This window comes from Eulemur rufifrons, chromosome 15 (genome assembly GCF_041146395.1).
Source record: "Eulemur rufifrons isolate Redbay chromosome 15, OSU_ERuf_1, whole genome shotgun sequence".
In the NCBI taxonomy this organism is placed as follows: Eukaryota; Metazoa; Chordata; class Mammalia; order Primates; family Lemuridae; genus Eulemur; species Eulemur rufifrons.
Window position 1 is genome coordinate 11,762,634 of NC_090997.1, and position 12,402 is coordinate 11,775,035.

The following is a 12,402-nucleotide window of genomic DNA, read 5'->3' on the forward strand; positions in this document are numbered from 1 at the left end:
GGAAAAACCATCTATGGGGCTCTCTCATAAAACATTAAATGAAATAATGTGAAAATTGTACAACCAATATGTTTATCTTTTTCCTGTGGCTGCCAGAGTTTTAGAGCTAAATTTAGTGTCCAGGACAATCTCAAGAGCTAGTTCCCGTTTACTCCTTCCACTTCCTTGAATCGGGCATTGTTCTTTTAATATCCTGAAATATCTTAAGTTTGTATTGCTTTAAAAAAAATTACTGCCCAAAAGATACATTATGGAAGAATTAGAATATAAAGAAAAATTTAAAGATGAAAGTTAAAATTTCTGAGATCCCACTTAAACATAGCCACTATTAATATTTTAGTATTCCCTCCCACAAACGTATCTGCCAACTTTTGCTTTCTGGATATTATGCTGAATATGTTTTCTAACTTTTTTTTTTTTGAGAAAAGGTCTTGCTCTGTCACCCAGGCTGGAGTGCAGTGGAGTCATCACAGCTCACAGCAACCTCAAACTCCTGGACTCAACCAATCCTCCTGCCTCAGCCTCCCAAGTAGCTGGGACTACAGGTGCACACCACGATGCCCCACTAATTCTTTCTAATTTTGGTAGTGATGGGGTCTCACTCTTGCTCAGACTGGTTTTGAACTCCCAACCTCAGGCAATCCTCCTGCCTTGGCCTCCCAGAGTGCTGGGATTGCAGAAGTGAGCCACCGCACTCAGCCTAACTTGTTTTTTTTTAACTTACTAATACTTGATGGAGATATTTTCATTTCAATAAAAATTTCTATATCAGCATTCTTAACTGTTGCCATACAATGAAATAATATGTATACTAATTTATTTGACCAGTCTTCTACAAGAATAGGGGCATTGAGATTTTTCCAGGTCTAATTTTGTTCTGAATTATGCAGTTGTCTGATCATTTCCTTGTATAAAGTCCAAAAACTAAAAGTTCTGGGTCAAAGTCTAAGTATGAAGGCCAGGTGTGTTGGCTCACACCTGTAATCCTAGCACTTTGGAAGGCCAAGGCAGGAGGATCACTTGAGGCCAGGAGTTCGAGACCAGCCTGGGCAACATTGAGACCCCCCGTCTCTACAAAAAAATAAAATTAGAAAATTAACTGGACGTGGTGGCCTGTGCCAGTAGTCCCAGCTACTTGGGAGGCTGAGGCAAGAGGATCATATGTGCCCAAGAGTTCGAGGTTGTAGTCAGCTGTGATCACACCACTGCACTCCAGCCTGGGCAATGGAATGAGACTCTGTCTCAAAAACAAACAAAGTCTAAGTATGTGTTTACATGATACCATTTAGAGGCAGATTCTGAGGACAGATTGCCCAAGTTCAAATCCTTTATTTTCTAGCTCTATAGCCATGATTCTCTTCTTTTATCCCTCCAGCCTTTGTTTTTCATCTGAAGATAGGGACAATGATTGTGCTCACTGCATAGGATTATTGTGAGGATTTAAATAAGCCAATGTACGTGGAGCACCAAGCACAGTGTCTGACCTAGAGTGAGCACTCAGTAAATACTTTCTACAATTACATGGCTTTCAGAAAGATTGTATCAGGTTTCATTCCTGGGGGCAAAGTCAAGTCCTTTGGGAGAGCTTATAGGATTTAACTCTTACATAAAAGTTAAAAAGTAGCAATCCTTGCTTGTCTTTTGTCCACTAGGGTGACACTGTCAATTTACCTCCACTGTGAGCAATTTCTCCAGGACACTGGACTGTCCTTCCACACGCCTTGTCCAGTCCCCCTAGTGGCCAAGAGAATGAATTTACAAGATTAGCTCTTAAACCCTGTTGGATAGCTAACCTTGCTTGCTCTTTCAGGGTTAATTCATAAAAGGGAAATAAAACAAACTCACTGTTTTATAAAGAACACTTATAATGACCTGAGTAATACCCTTCAAGATCGTTGTAAGTTTCTGCTTTCTAAAAGTTGCTGGCTTACTTCCCCAGATACCTATAGTTTGTTCACAGGAAGGATTACAAATCCAGCTAACGCAGTGGTTCTCAGTCTTGACTGGACTTTGTTACCCTGAAAAATAGAGATCCTCCAGAGATTCTGATTTAGTTGGGCAGTAGTGTGGCTGAGCATTGGGATTTTATAAAGTTCCGCGAGAGATTCTAATGTCCAGCTGAAGCTGAGAACCACTAGGCTAAAGAAAATGGGCAGAGATGCCCTCAACTTCATTTTAACCTCTTGTCCACCCAATCCTCAATCAGACAGGCTGGGGTGCAGTTCTTTCCTCTCTCACCTCTTTCTCTGCCCTTGCGGGGTTTCAAAGATTATAAACAACCAGCCTAAATAATCCCCGTGGGTCTGCTAACTTCTGGTTGCCTCTGACCATCTAGAAATAAAGTGTGAGCCACATATGTAATTTTAAATGTTCTAGCAGCCACAGTTAAAAAGATAAAGAGAGACAGGTGAAATTAATTTCAATACTATATTTTATAATATTTAACCTGAATATCTGAATATATCCAAAATGATATCATTTCAATGTGTAATTAACATGAAACCATATGAGCTATTTTATATTTTTTTTCATAGTAAGTCTTTGATATCTGGTGTGTATTTTACACCCACAGTCCATATGGAGAAATGAAACACTTATTACGATGCTGGGTGGTTAGTGCACCCCAGCAATGTGCAGTTTCTTCTGTCTTAAGGGGAAGAGATAAGCCAAGTCAGGGTGGGAGGTGGAGCGACTGACTCCTCATTTTCCTCTAAAATGGTGTTTTTCAACCTTCTAAGCCCAAGTTGCCCTTTGCCTCCCTGCCTGCCCATTGTGACTCCTGCTCTAAAACATCTTCCTCATTTCAAGGCTGCTGTCTGAACTTCAGATGAGCCGTGCATTACTGTAGGGTTTTTAAATCAAAAAGAACTTTTTTATTATTGTAAAAACTATATGTGCTTCTTAAATAAAAATCACAAAATATAGAAAAGCAGAAAGAAGAATATCGAAACCCGCAGATTCCCACCATCTGCAGGATGATCACTCTGACCCCTGGGGTATATCCTCACAGCAGCGCTTTTCCACCTCTGGCTGCTCATTAAGACCATTGGGGACTTTTAAGCTCTGTGATGCCAGGCTCCACTCCCAGAGGCTGGGGTTTGATTGGGCTGGGTGCCACCTAGGCATTGGGATTTTCTTCATGCTCCCCAAGTGAATTCTAATGAGCACTGAAGACAAGAACCAGTGTTCTGGAGCAGTGAGCCTCACACTTGGATGTGCACACCAATCCTGTGGAGATCTTGTCCAAATGCAGCTTCTAACTCAGGAGGTCTGAAGTGGGGCCCCAGACTCTATTTTTCTTTTCTTTTTTCTTTTCTTTTCTTGTCCTTCAATTCTCTTCCCTTCCCTTCCCTTCCTTTCCCTTTCCCTCCCCTTCCTTTCCCTTTCCCTCCCCCTCCCTTCTCTCTCTCTCTCTTTCTTTCTTTCTTTTTCTTTCTTTCCTTCCTTCCTCCCTTCCTTCCTTCCCTTCTTCCTTCCTTCCTTCCTTCCTTCCTTCCTTGCTTCCTTCCATACAGGGTCTCACTCTGTTGCCCAGGTTGGAGTGCAGTGGCACAATCATAGCTCACTGTAGCCTAGAACTCCTGGGCTCAAGCGATCCTCCTGCCTCAGCCTCCGGAGTAGCCAGGACTACAGGTACACACCATCACATCCAGCTAATTTTTCTATTTTTTGTAGAGACAGGGTCTTGCTATGTTGCCCAGGCTGGTCTCAAACTCCTGGCTTTAAGCAATCCTCCCACCTCAGCCTCCCAAAGTGCTAGGATTACAGGTGTGAGCCACTATGCCCAGCCTAGATTCTATACTTCTGTCAAGCTCCCAGGTGATGCTACGGCAGCAGGTCTGCCAAACCATACTGTCAATATTCCAAATCCTGTGCATAGATGTCTGCATATACTTTTTTCTCCTAAAAATTAGATCCAACAATAGTCTTGTTTTACAACCTGCTTTTTATATTCAATGATCCATCATGACCTCCTTTGCATGTTAAAAAAATGCACTTCTGCAAAATCATTCTGATTGACAATATGAGGTTCCATTTTAAGGACATACTGTAAGTCACTTACTGAAGTGATTTGGGGGGTGAGAGTTGCAGCTGGTGTATCAGATAGTCTGGAAACTTCAACTCCTGCCTCCCTTCTGGTTGCATAGAGCAGGAATGGGGTTCCCTGAGTAATTCTGATATGCTGTCCCTCTCTCCTCTTCCCAGACTTTGAGAACCACTGATTTAATAAGTTCCCATTTGGGGGACCCTAGGTTTCTAACAATTTGTCATTACAAACATAGCAAAAAGAAAAGTTTTTTGAAAAAACAAAGAAGAGAAAAAAATAAACCACACTAATTTCATGAGGTAGATGTTAGTACTGTCCCCAGTTTACAGATAAGTGGCTTCTAGAAAATCGTATTTTTAAAAATTTGCCTATGAGATTCTGCTAACCACCTGGTTTGGAAATCATTGAAATTCCAATTTAACCCTTTTATGCTCACGGAACGGATAATGGTGTTTCCTGGATAAAGGCAAGCTCAGAGTTCTGGGCACACCCACAGTCCCTGCCATATCCCTGCACTGAGGAGCAAGTCCAGAGCCACATGTCCTCCGTGGTAAGTGCATCAGGCCTGCAAAGCGGATGCAAGGTCAGCCCCTGAGTGGCCTGGCCAGCAGGCCATGACAAGCTCTGCCATGGAAACTCCTGCTCACCAGAGAGGAGGCAGTGCCACCAGGCAGCAGAAGCCACTCAGAACCAGGAGCTTGGAGAGAACAGAGGCCATGAGACAGAGAAAAGAAGAGTTAGGGGTGACCTAGCAACAAAAGTGTCAGAAGCAGAGGCAGAAGGAGACTGAGTCACTGTCATGCCAAGGAGGGGCAATCTCCTGCTGAGATGGGGACAGGTCTCTGGGTCCTGAGCCCCCTTCTGGTTTCTGAGCTGTGTATGAGTTCCAATAAAGCCCAGCTGGGAAGCTCTGGGTCCTACAGAGCTCTGATTTCCATAATGACCATGTGGGCTCTTCACAATAGTTGTGCGACCCACCCTCCCACTGGGGGAAGAGAATTATTTGAGGTAAACAAAGGAAAACTCTTTATTACAAGCAAAAGAGCTGAACACATATTCTAAGTAATTTGATTCAGTTATTACATTTTGTGAAGGAAAGATTTAAAATCTGATTTGGGCCGGGCGCGGTGGCTCACGCCTGTAATCCTAGCACTCTGGGAGGCCGAGGTGGGCGGATCGTTTGAGCTCAGGAGTTCGAGACCAGCCTGAGCAAGAGCGAGACCCCATCTCTACTAAAAATAGAAAGAAATTATACAGACAGCTAAGTAGATATATAGAAAAAATTAGCCGGGCATGGTGGCACATGCCTGTAGTCCCAGCTACTCGGGAGGCTGAGGCAGGAGGATTGCTTGAGCTCAGGAGTTTGAGGTTGCTGTGAGCTAGGCTGACGCCACGGCACTCACTCTAGCCTGGGCAACAGAGTGAGACTCTGTCTCAAAAAAAAAAAAAAAAAAAAAAAAAAAAAAAAAAAATCTGATTTGAATGGGAAGACGAGTGGAAGAAGATGGGAAATCACAGGGTAACTGAAGGAGGTGCAGACCGGGGGGCCCTGAGAAAGCACGGGAGAGGGAAGACATTGCAAAGAGGGCAAACTGCTCCATCAGCAGCTAGTCCAGCTAGTCCAGTTGGAAAGAGAACTCGCCGGGGGCTGGAGTCAGAGGGCAGAGCGCTGAGCTGCACGGTGCTATCAGGAGAAGGTGCCGAGGGGGCAGTGTGATGACCAGAGAAGTCTCAGATGGTGCAGGGGGCAGGTGACTCCCCCAAGGTGGTCTTTGTTCTGCTGATGACCAATCAGAAGCAGCAGCCAGATTTGCTGACCTGGGGTCCAGTCTCTCCATCTGGAACCAGAAGGAAGACCCTGGTCCACTCTCAGAGGACAGAACTCAGGCATCTGAGAAGTTCCCACCGTTTCCCGTAAGACAAAAGGTGTGGAAGTGAGAACCGGAGGGTCAGAACCGGGTGGCTGCCAGGCGGATTGGTCCATGTGAGTTCCCAGCTGCTAACGCCCAGATAGGCCTCTCCCCAACCTCTCTCCACGGGCAGGAGCTTTTCATTTATTTATTCATTTATTGACATAAATATCAGTCTGAGAAGGCTTATAGAATAATAACAACAATGACAGTAGCTTACATGTAATAAGCCCTCACTTATCAGCCAGACAACCTGTCAGAAGCCTTTTACCCAACATCTCATTTCATATTCATGTCAGTTTTATGAAGTAGGTACAATGACTGTCCCCATTTTACAGATAAGCTAAGACTCAGGGAAGTCCACTAATTTGGCCAACTCATACAGCTAATTAGAGCAGAAATGGGATTCCCACTAGATCTGCCTGAATCCAGAGTTGATGCTGTCGGTCACCGGAGCTATACTGCCTCTCTCCCAGTTATGACAGTCAAAAGGGAATGGAGAGATGCTCTAAGTCCCAAGCCACATTTAAAACCTGAAGACATCCTCAGACTTGGAGAATTATTAGAGTCACGCAGTCATCCGTTCAGCCACTGATGGTGGAGTCAAGCCTCTGGAGGCAGCAACTCTCATTTGCAGATACAGTCAGGACTTGCTCATTTATAATGTATCGAACTTTTTCTACAACCTTCCACCTTAACATTTCCCCAGGAAGTAGATAAACCGAAAAGCCACACTAGGTCTTGAATCAGACAGCCAAATCCAGCCGATACGATGCATTGCACACCATCTTCATCAGAGAAAAGGGATCAGCAAGTCACTAAACCAACACAGTGCCTGGCTGTTTGTCACCAAGTACCAAGCCCAGACCTTGTTCCAGAGGCTCAGAAAGGGCCTCACATATTTCCTCTGGGAAAGCTTCTACCAAGGCTACTGGGGAGACCACAGCATTGTAGGGCCAAGTCTGAGGGCTTTGGAGAAAAGAGAATTAGAAATTCCTTCCACTTTGTCCTATTTTATCAGGCCTGTCTCATGCTTGGCTAAAGAAAAACATAGTCTGTTGAACTAAATTCTTGTCCAAACAACACAATTAACTTCCTCCTCCTCCTTTTCCTTTTCCTTCTCCTCCTTTTCCGGCTCCCTGAAGCTTCTAGAAAGTAAATTTCACATCTTTCATTTAATATTACTTCTGTGCCTGGGGGCACTACAGCTTACAGAGCTGGCTTGGAGGTAGGCACCGCCCTACGAACTATGATTTGATTTGACGGAGGGTGGAGGGCCAATCTGTCTGAGTACTGAACATTACAATTTTTAAAACTACTCACCAGAGAGTTCCAATGCTGTTAAACTGTTCAAAAGTACAAGAGGGAAAGCAAGCTTTCACACTCGTTTTCACCAAACCAGTACTACACTGATACCAAAACTTGAAAAATACAGCATTGAACAGAAAACTGCAGACAAATTTGACTCATGAATACGGGTTTTAAAAATCCACAGGGGACAAAAAGATAGTTGGAAAAATTCAACATTCATTTCTGACAAAAATTTCTTAATAAAAAAGAAGGATATTTTCTCAACATACCAAAAGTATGCAATCAAAACCCAAATCAGCATCATGCTTAATAGTGAAATACTAAAGAATCCCAGTAACTCTAGGAAACAGATAAGGATGCCCATGTCACTGCTATTGTTCCACCGTGTGCTGAAGGGATAAGCCAGTGTCCTCACAGAAGGGAAAGAAATAGGAAGTATGAAAATTAGTAAGGAAAAGAAAATTTTCATTATTTGCGGATGTCTTGATATCGTGCAGTTTGAAACTTAAGAGTAAAAAAATGCACTACAGTGTCCAGTTGAAAACTAAATATACAAAAATGAATAGCTATCCTAAAAGTAAATGACTCAGACCTGAGCAAATAGAATCCTAGAGTGGCAGTAGAGAAAGATAAGAATCAAAGCAATTGACACTACAGAATCCCCAAAGGCTAAGGAAGGGGTGGACCGACTTACCTTTGCAAAGGAAGTATGGACTAAACAAAGAGACCTGATGGAAGTGCTGTTCACAAAGCAATTAGAGCCCTGGACACCCTCCCAGCCCCCTGCCTCCCCACAAGAGACTGAAGGTTTATTCTTTGGAAAGGATAAGCTGGGGGGTGTGGATGGGGGGTGAGAGAGATTTCTGGTCTCGAGGATACTAGGCACACTTGAAGGCAGGGACACCACACAGAAAACAGAATTAGGTTGTAAGTCCTGGAGGCTGAAACTCCTGCCTTCTTCTGATAAGGAAAATCCCCATCTATTACTTGGCACAGCAGCCACCTGAGACCCCCACCCCTCACGGAAGACCCGCATTAGCATAATACTAACCTACTACCTGGCCGATCAATTAATCTATTACCTGGCGCATCAGCATAACACCAAACCTATCACCTGGCCCATCAACTAATCTATTACCTGGCGCATCAGCATAACACTAAACGTATTACCTGGCTGGTGCATCAACTACCCTATTACCTGGTGCATCAACATAATACTAACCTATTACCTGACACATCAACTAACCTATTTATTACCTGGTGGGCATTAGTCACATGAGATCCTCCACCCCTCGGACCACCCCAACTTAATAAAAGTGGGAAAAATCAGGTAGATGGGGCTCAGAATTTGGTGGTGAGACCCCTCTGAGGCCACCCGCAAATAAACCTTGATTCTCTGACTCTCCATGTGCCGCTCAGTTTGTCCTCGGGACCCCCGCTGTAACACTTGCTGTAACACTTCTACCTCTGCTCATAGAACACTGGCAGCCTGAGTTTCGTCCTTCCAGCAGGAGATTGGAAAAGGCATGTCTGGAGAAACAGATCAGTCCCCAAGTAAAAAATAAAGATATAGACATCAGGGATTGCCCCAGGGAAACCATCCAACCAGAACGCCCTGCAAATTCTTCCCTACACTGTCAAAGCTTCCAATCAGCTTAAAGATCACCAGGCACCTGAGGAAAAACTTGCAACATGAATCATAGAAACTAAAATGTGCAAATAGAAAAAAGAAACGTGAATGAAATGACTTATGCAAAAAGAAGAAAACTAAAACAAACAAGACAAAACTTATTAATATCAGGATTCTCCAGAGAAATAAGCCCATTAAGAGGTAGATGGATAGGGAGACAGATATGCAGGTATGTAAATATATACAGGGAGGAGATTATTATAAGGACTTGGCTCACACAATTATGGACACTGAGAAGTCCCAAGATCTATAGTCTGAGAACAAAGAGAGCTGATGGTTGTACGTTCCGGTCCTTGTCCGAAGGCAGGAGAATACCGATGTCCATCAGGCAGAGAGAGCAAATTCTGTCTTGCTCAGCCCTTTTGTTCTAATCACGTCTTCAATGGATAGGATGGGGCTCACCCACGTCGGTGAGGGCAATTTGCTGTACTTAGTCTACTGATTGAAATGTTAATCTCATCAGGAACAGCCCCACAATGACCTAAAATAATGTTCAATCAAGTATCTGGGAACCCCTTGGGTTCAGGAAGGTTGACATGTAAAATTAACCATCACAACCTCCCCAGAAAAATGAAAAATTATTGTGATATAGTATCCATAAAATAAGAACAGAATGCTACAAAGAAAAGCTGTTCAGAGAGAAAAGAATGAGAGAGAGAGAGCTCTTGGAAATTAAAAACATGATATCAGAGATTCTTTTTTAATCTACAGAAGATTTTAAAGATGATGTTGAGAACATCTCCCAGGATGGAGAGCAAAAAGACAAAGAGGTAGAATAAGGAGAGAAAAGATGAGAAAATTAGAAGTCTAGTCCACGTGGTCCAAGATCCAAACAACACGAGTTCCGAGAAGAATAAACAGTGCACATGAAAGGGCGAAAATCATTAAGGAAATAATTCAAGAAATTTCCCAGAAATGGAGAGTATGAGTTTCCAAATTAAAAGAGTCCAGCTTGAAGAACTAAAATAGACCAATAGGCCAGGCGTGGTAGCTAACGCCTAAAATCTTAGCACTCTGGGAGGCTGAGGTGGAAGAATTGCTTGAGCTCAGGAGTGTGAGACCAGCCTGAGCAAGAGCGAGACCCTGTCTCTACTAAAAATAGAAAAATTAGCCGGGCGTGGTGGTGTGCACCTGTAATCCCAGCTGCTTGGGAGACTGAGGCAGGAGAATTGCTTGAGCCCAGGAGTTTGAGGTTGCTGTGAGCTAGGCTGACACCATGGCACTCTAGCCTATGACAGAGTGACAGAGTGAGACTGTCTCAAAAAAAAAAACAAAAAAAAAACAGACCCATACAAAGGCATATCATTGTGAAATTTCAGATTTCACAAAGAAAATGATCTTCCAAATTTGTAAAGAGGAACCCAAAAGATCCATATAAAAGATCAGGGATAAAAATGACGTCTGACTTCTCAACAGAAAGCTAGAAAGCAATAGAACAATGCCTTCAAAACCTGGAGTAAAATGGTTTTCAACCTAGAGAAACCATGTCCAGCCATTTTTCAAGTATGGGTGTGAAATAAAGACATTTTTAGATGTGAAAAAATTTACCTCCCACATACCCTTCCTTATGAAAATATGGAAAGGTATGCTTTACTCAAACATGATTCTAAACCAAAAAAAAAAAAAAGGGAGATATAACGTCCAGGAAACCAGAGCTCTATCACAGGAGACAGGCTAAGGGAATCCCAGGACACCAGGACAAAAGACAAAGGGAGACAAATAAGTTCAAATTTTTTTTCAGGAAGATAAAATTGATAAAACAATCAATCTTGAGAAAGATTTATAAACCAGCAAAGAGTTTGAGGTTGAATTAATGATAATGACATTAAAAAAAACAACCGAGCAAATAGAGAAAAGATAATGACAATTATTAACTCCAGGGAAAATAAACACTAAATACTAAAACATATTACCTTATTTCAAACAATTTAGTGCTGGTTCAGAAATATAGACAATTTTAACAGATTAAAGAGTTCAGGAGGCCGGGCGCGGTGGCTCACGCCTGTAATCCTAGCACTCTGGGAGGCCGAGGTGGGCGGATCGTTTGAGCTCAGGAGTTCGAGACCAGCCTGAGCAAGAGCGAGACCCCATCTCTACTAAAAATAGAAAGAAATTATATGGACAGCTAAAAATATATATAGAAAAAAATAGCCGGGCATGGTGGTGCATGCCTGTAGTCCCAGCTACTCGGGAGGCTGAGACAGGAGGATTGCTTGAGTTCAGGAGTTTGAGGTTGCTGTGAGCTAGGCTGACGCCACGGCACTCACTCTAGCCTGGGCAACAGAGTGAGACTCTGTCTCAAAAAAAAAAAAAAAAAAAAAAAAAAAGAGTTCAGGAAAAGCCCCATATACAAATGAGAATGTGTGATAAATTCCTGAACCCTGTTATTCAAAAGGAGTCAATCTTGAAAGGATCTGTCTAACATGACAATCCTTATATACTAATATATGGTTTTGTAAACATTTAAGAATACATCTGTAGTATAAATTTCTAGAAGTGGAATTGCTGGTCCAAATAATATGTGCCTTATAAGTTTTGATAAACACAGCCAATTTCCTCTCCTAAAATAATGTATCAATTTACATTCCCACTAAAAGTAGGTAAGTATAACTTTCTCCATATACTTGACAATATTGAAAATTATAGCACTTTTTAATCTTTGCTAGTCTTAGAGATAAAATAATATTCCATTTTGTTTTAATTTAAATTTGCTAGTTATGAGCAAGATTAAGCAACTTTTATCTTTCTATGTGTTTATAAAGAAATAGTATGAATAAATTGGCTGGGCGCGGTGGCTCACACCTGTAATCCTAGCACTCTGGGAGGCCAAGGGGGGTGGATTGTTTGAGCTCAGGAGTTCGAGACCAGCCTGAGCAAGAGCGAGACCCCATCTCTACTAAAAAAAAATAGAAAGAAATTATACAGACAGCTAAAATATATATATAGAAAAAATTAGCCAGGCATGGTGGTGCATCCTTGTAGTCCCAGCTACTTGGGAGGCTGAGGCAGGAGGATCGCTTGAGCCCAGGAGTTTGAGGTTGCTGTGAGCAAGGCTGACGCCACGGCACTCTAGCCCGGGCAACAGAGTAAGACTCTGTCTCAAAAATAAATAAATAAATAAATAAAAATAAAGAATAGGCTTTAATGGAAAGATCAGGGTCAAAAAAAGGCCTGTGACCCCATAAACCCATTTGCCCCTGGACACTTATGCTGGGACCAAGAAGTCTACTGTAAATGCAATGTGAGTTTGTGTTCCATGAGAGGGGTCCCCGTTCCCTGAAGGGCTCCCTTTTAGGGCAAGTATGAGAACCACCCATCAGTGAAGCTCAAGCTTGGACACTGTGCCATCTGGATATGCGCCAGCCACAGCCTGGACTTACAAAGAGGTAAATGAGGCACACATGCCTGGCACTAAAAAAGTCAGTAATCAAGATTAATTCTAT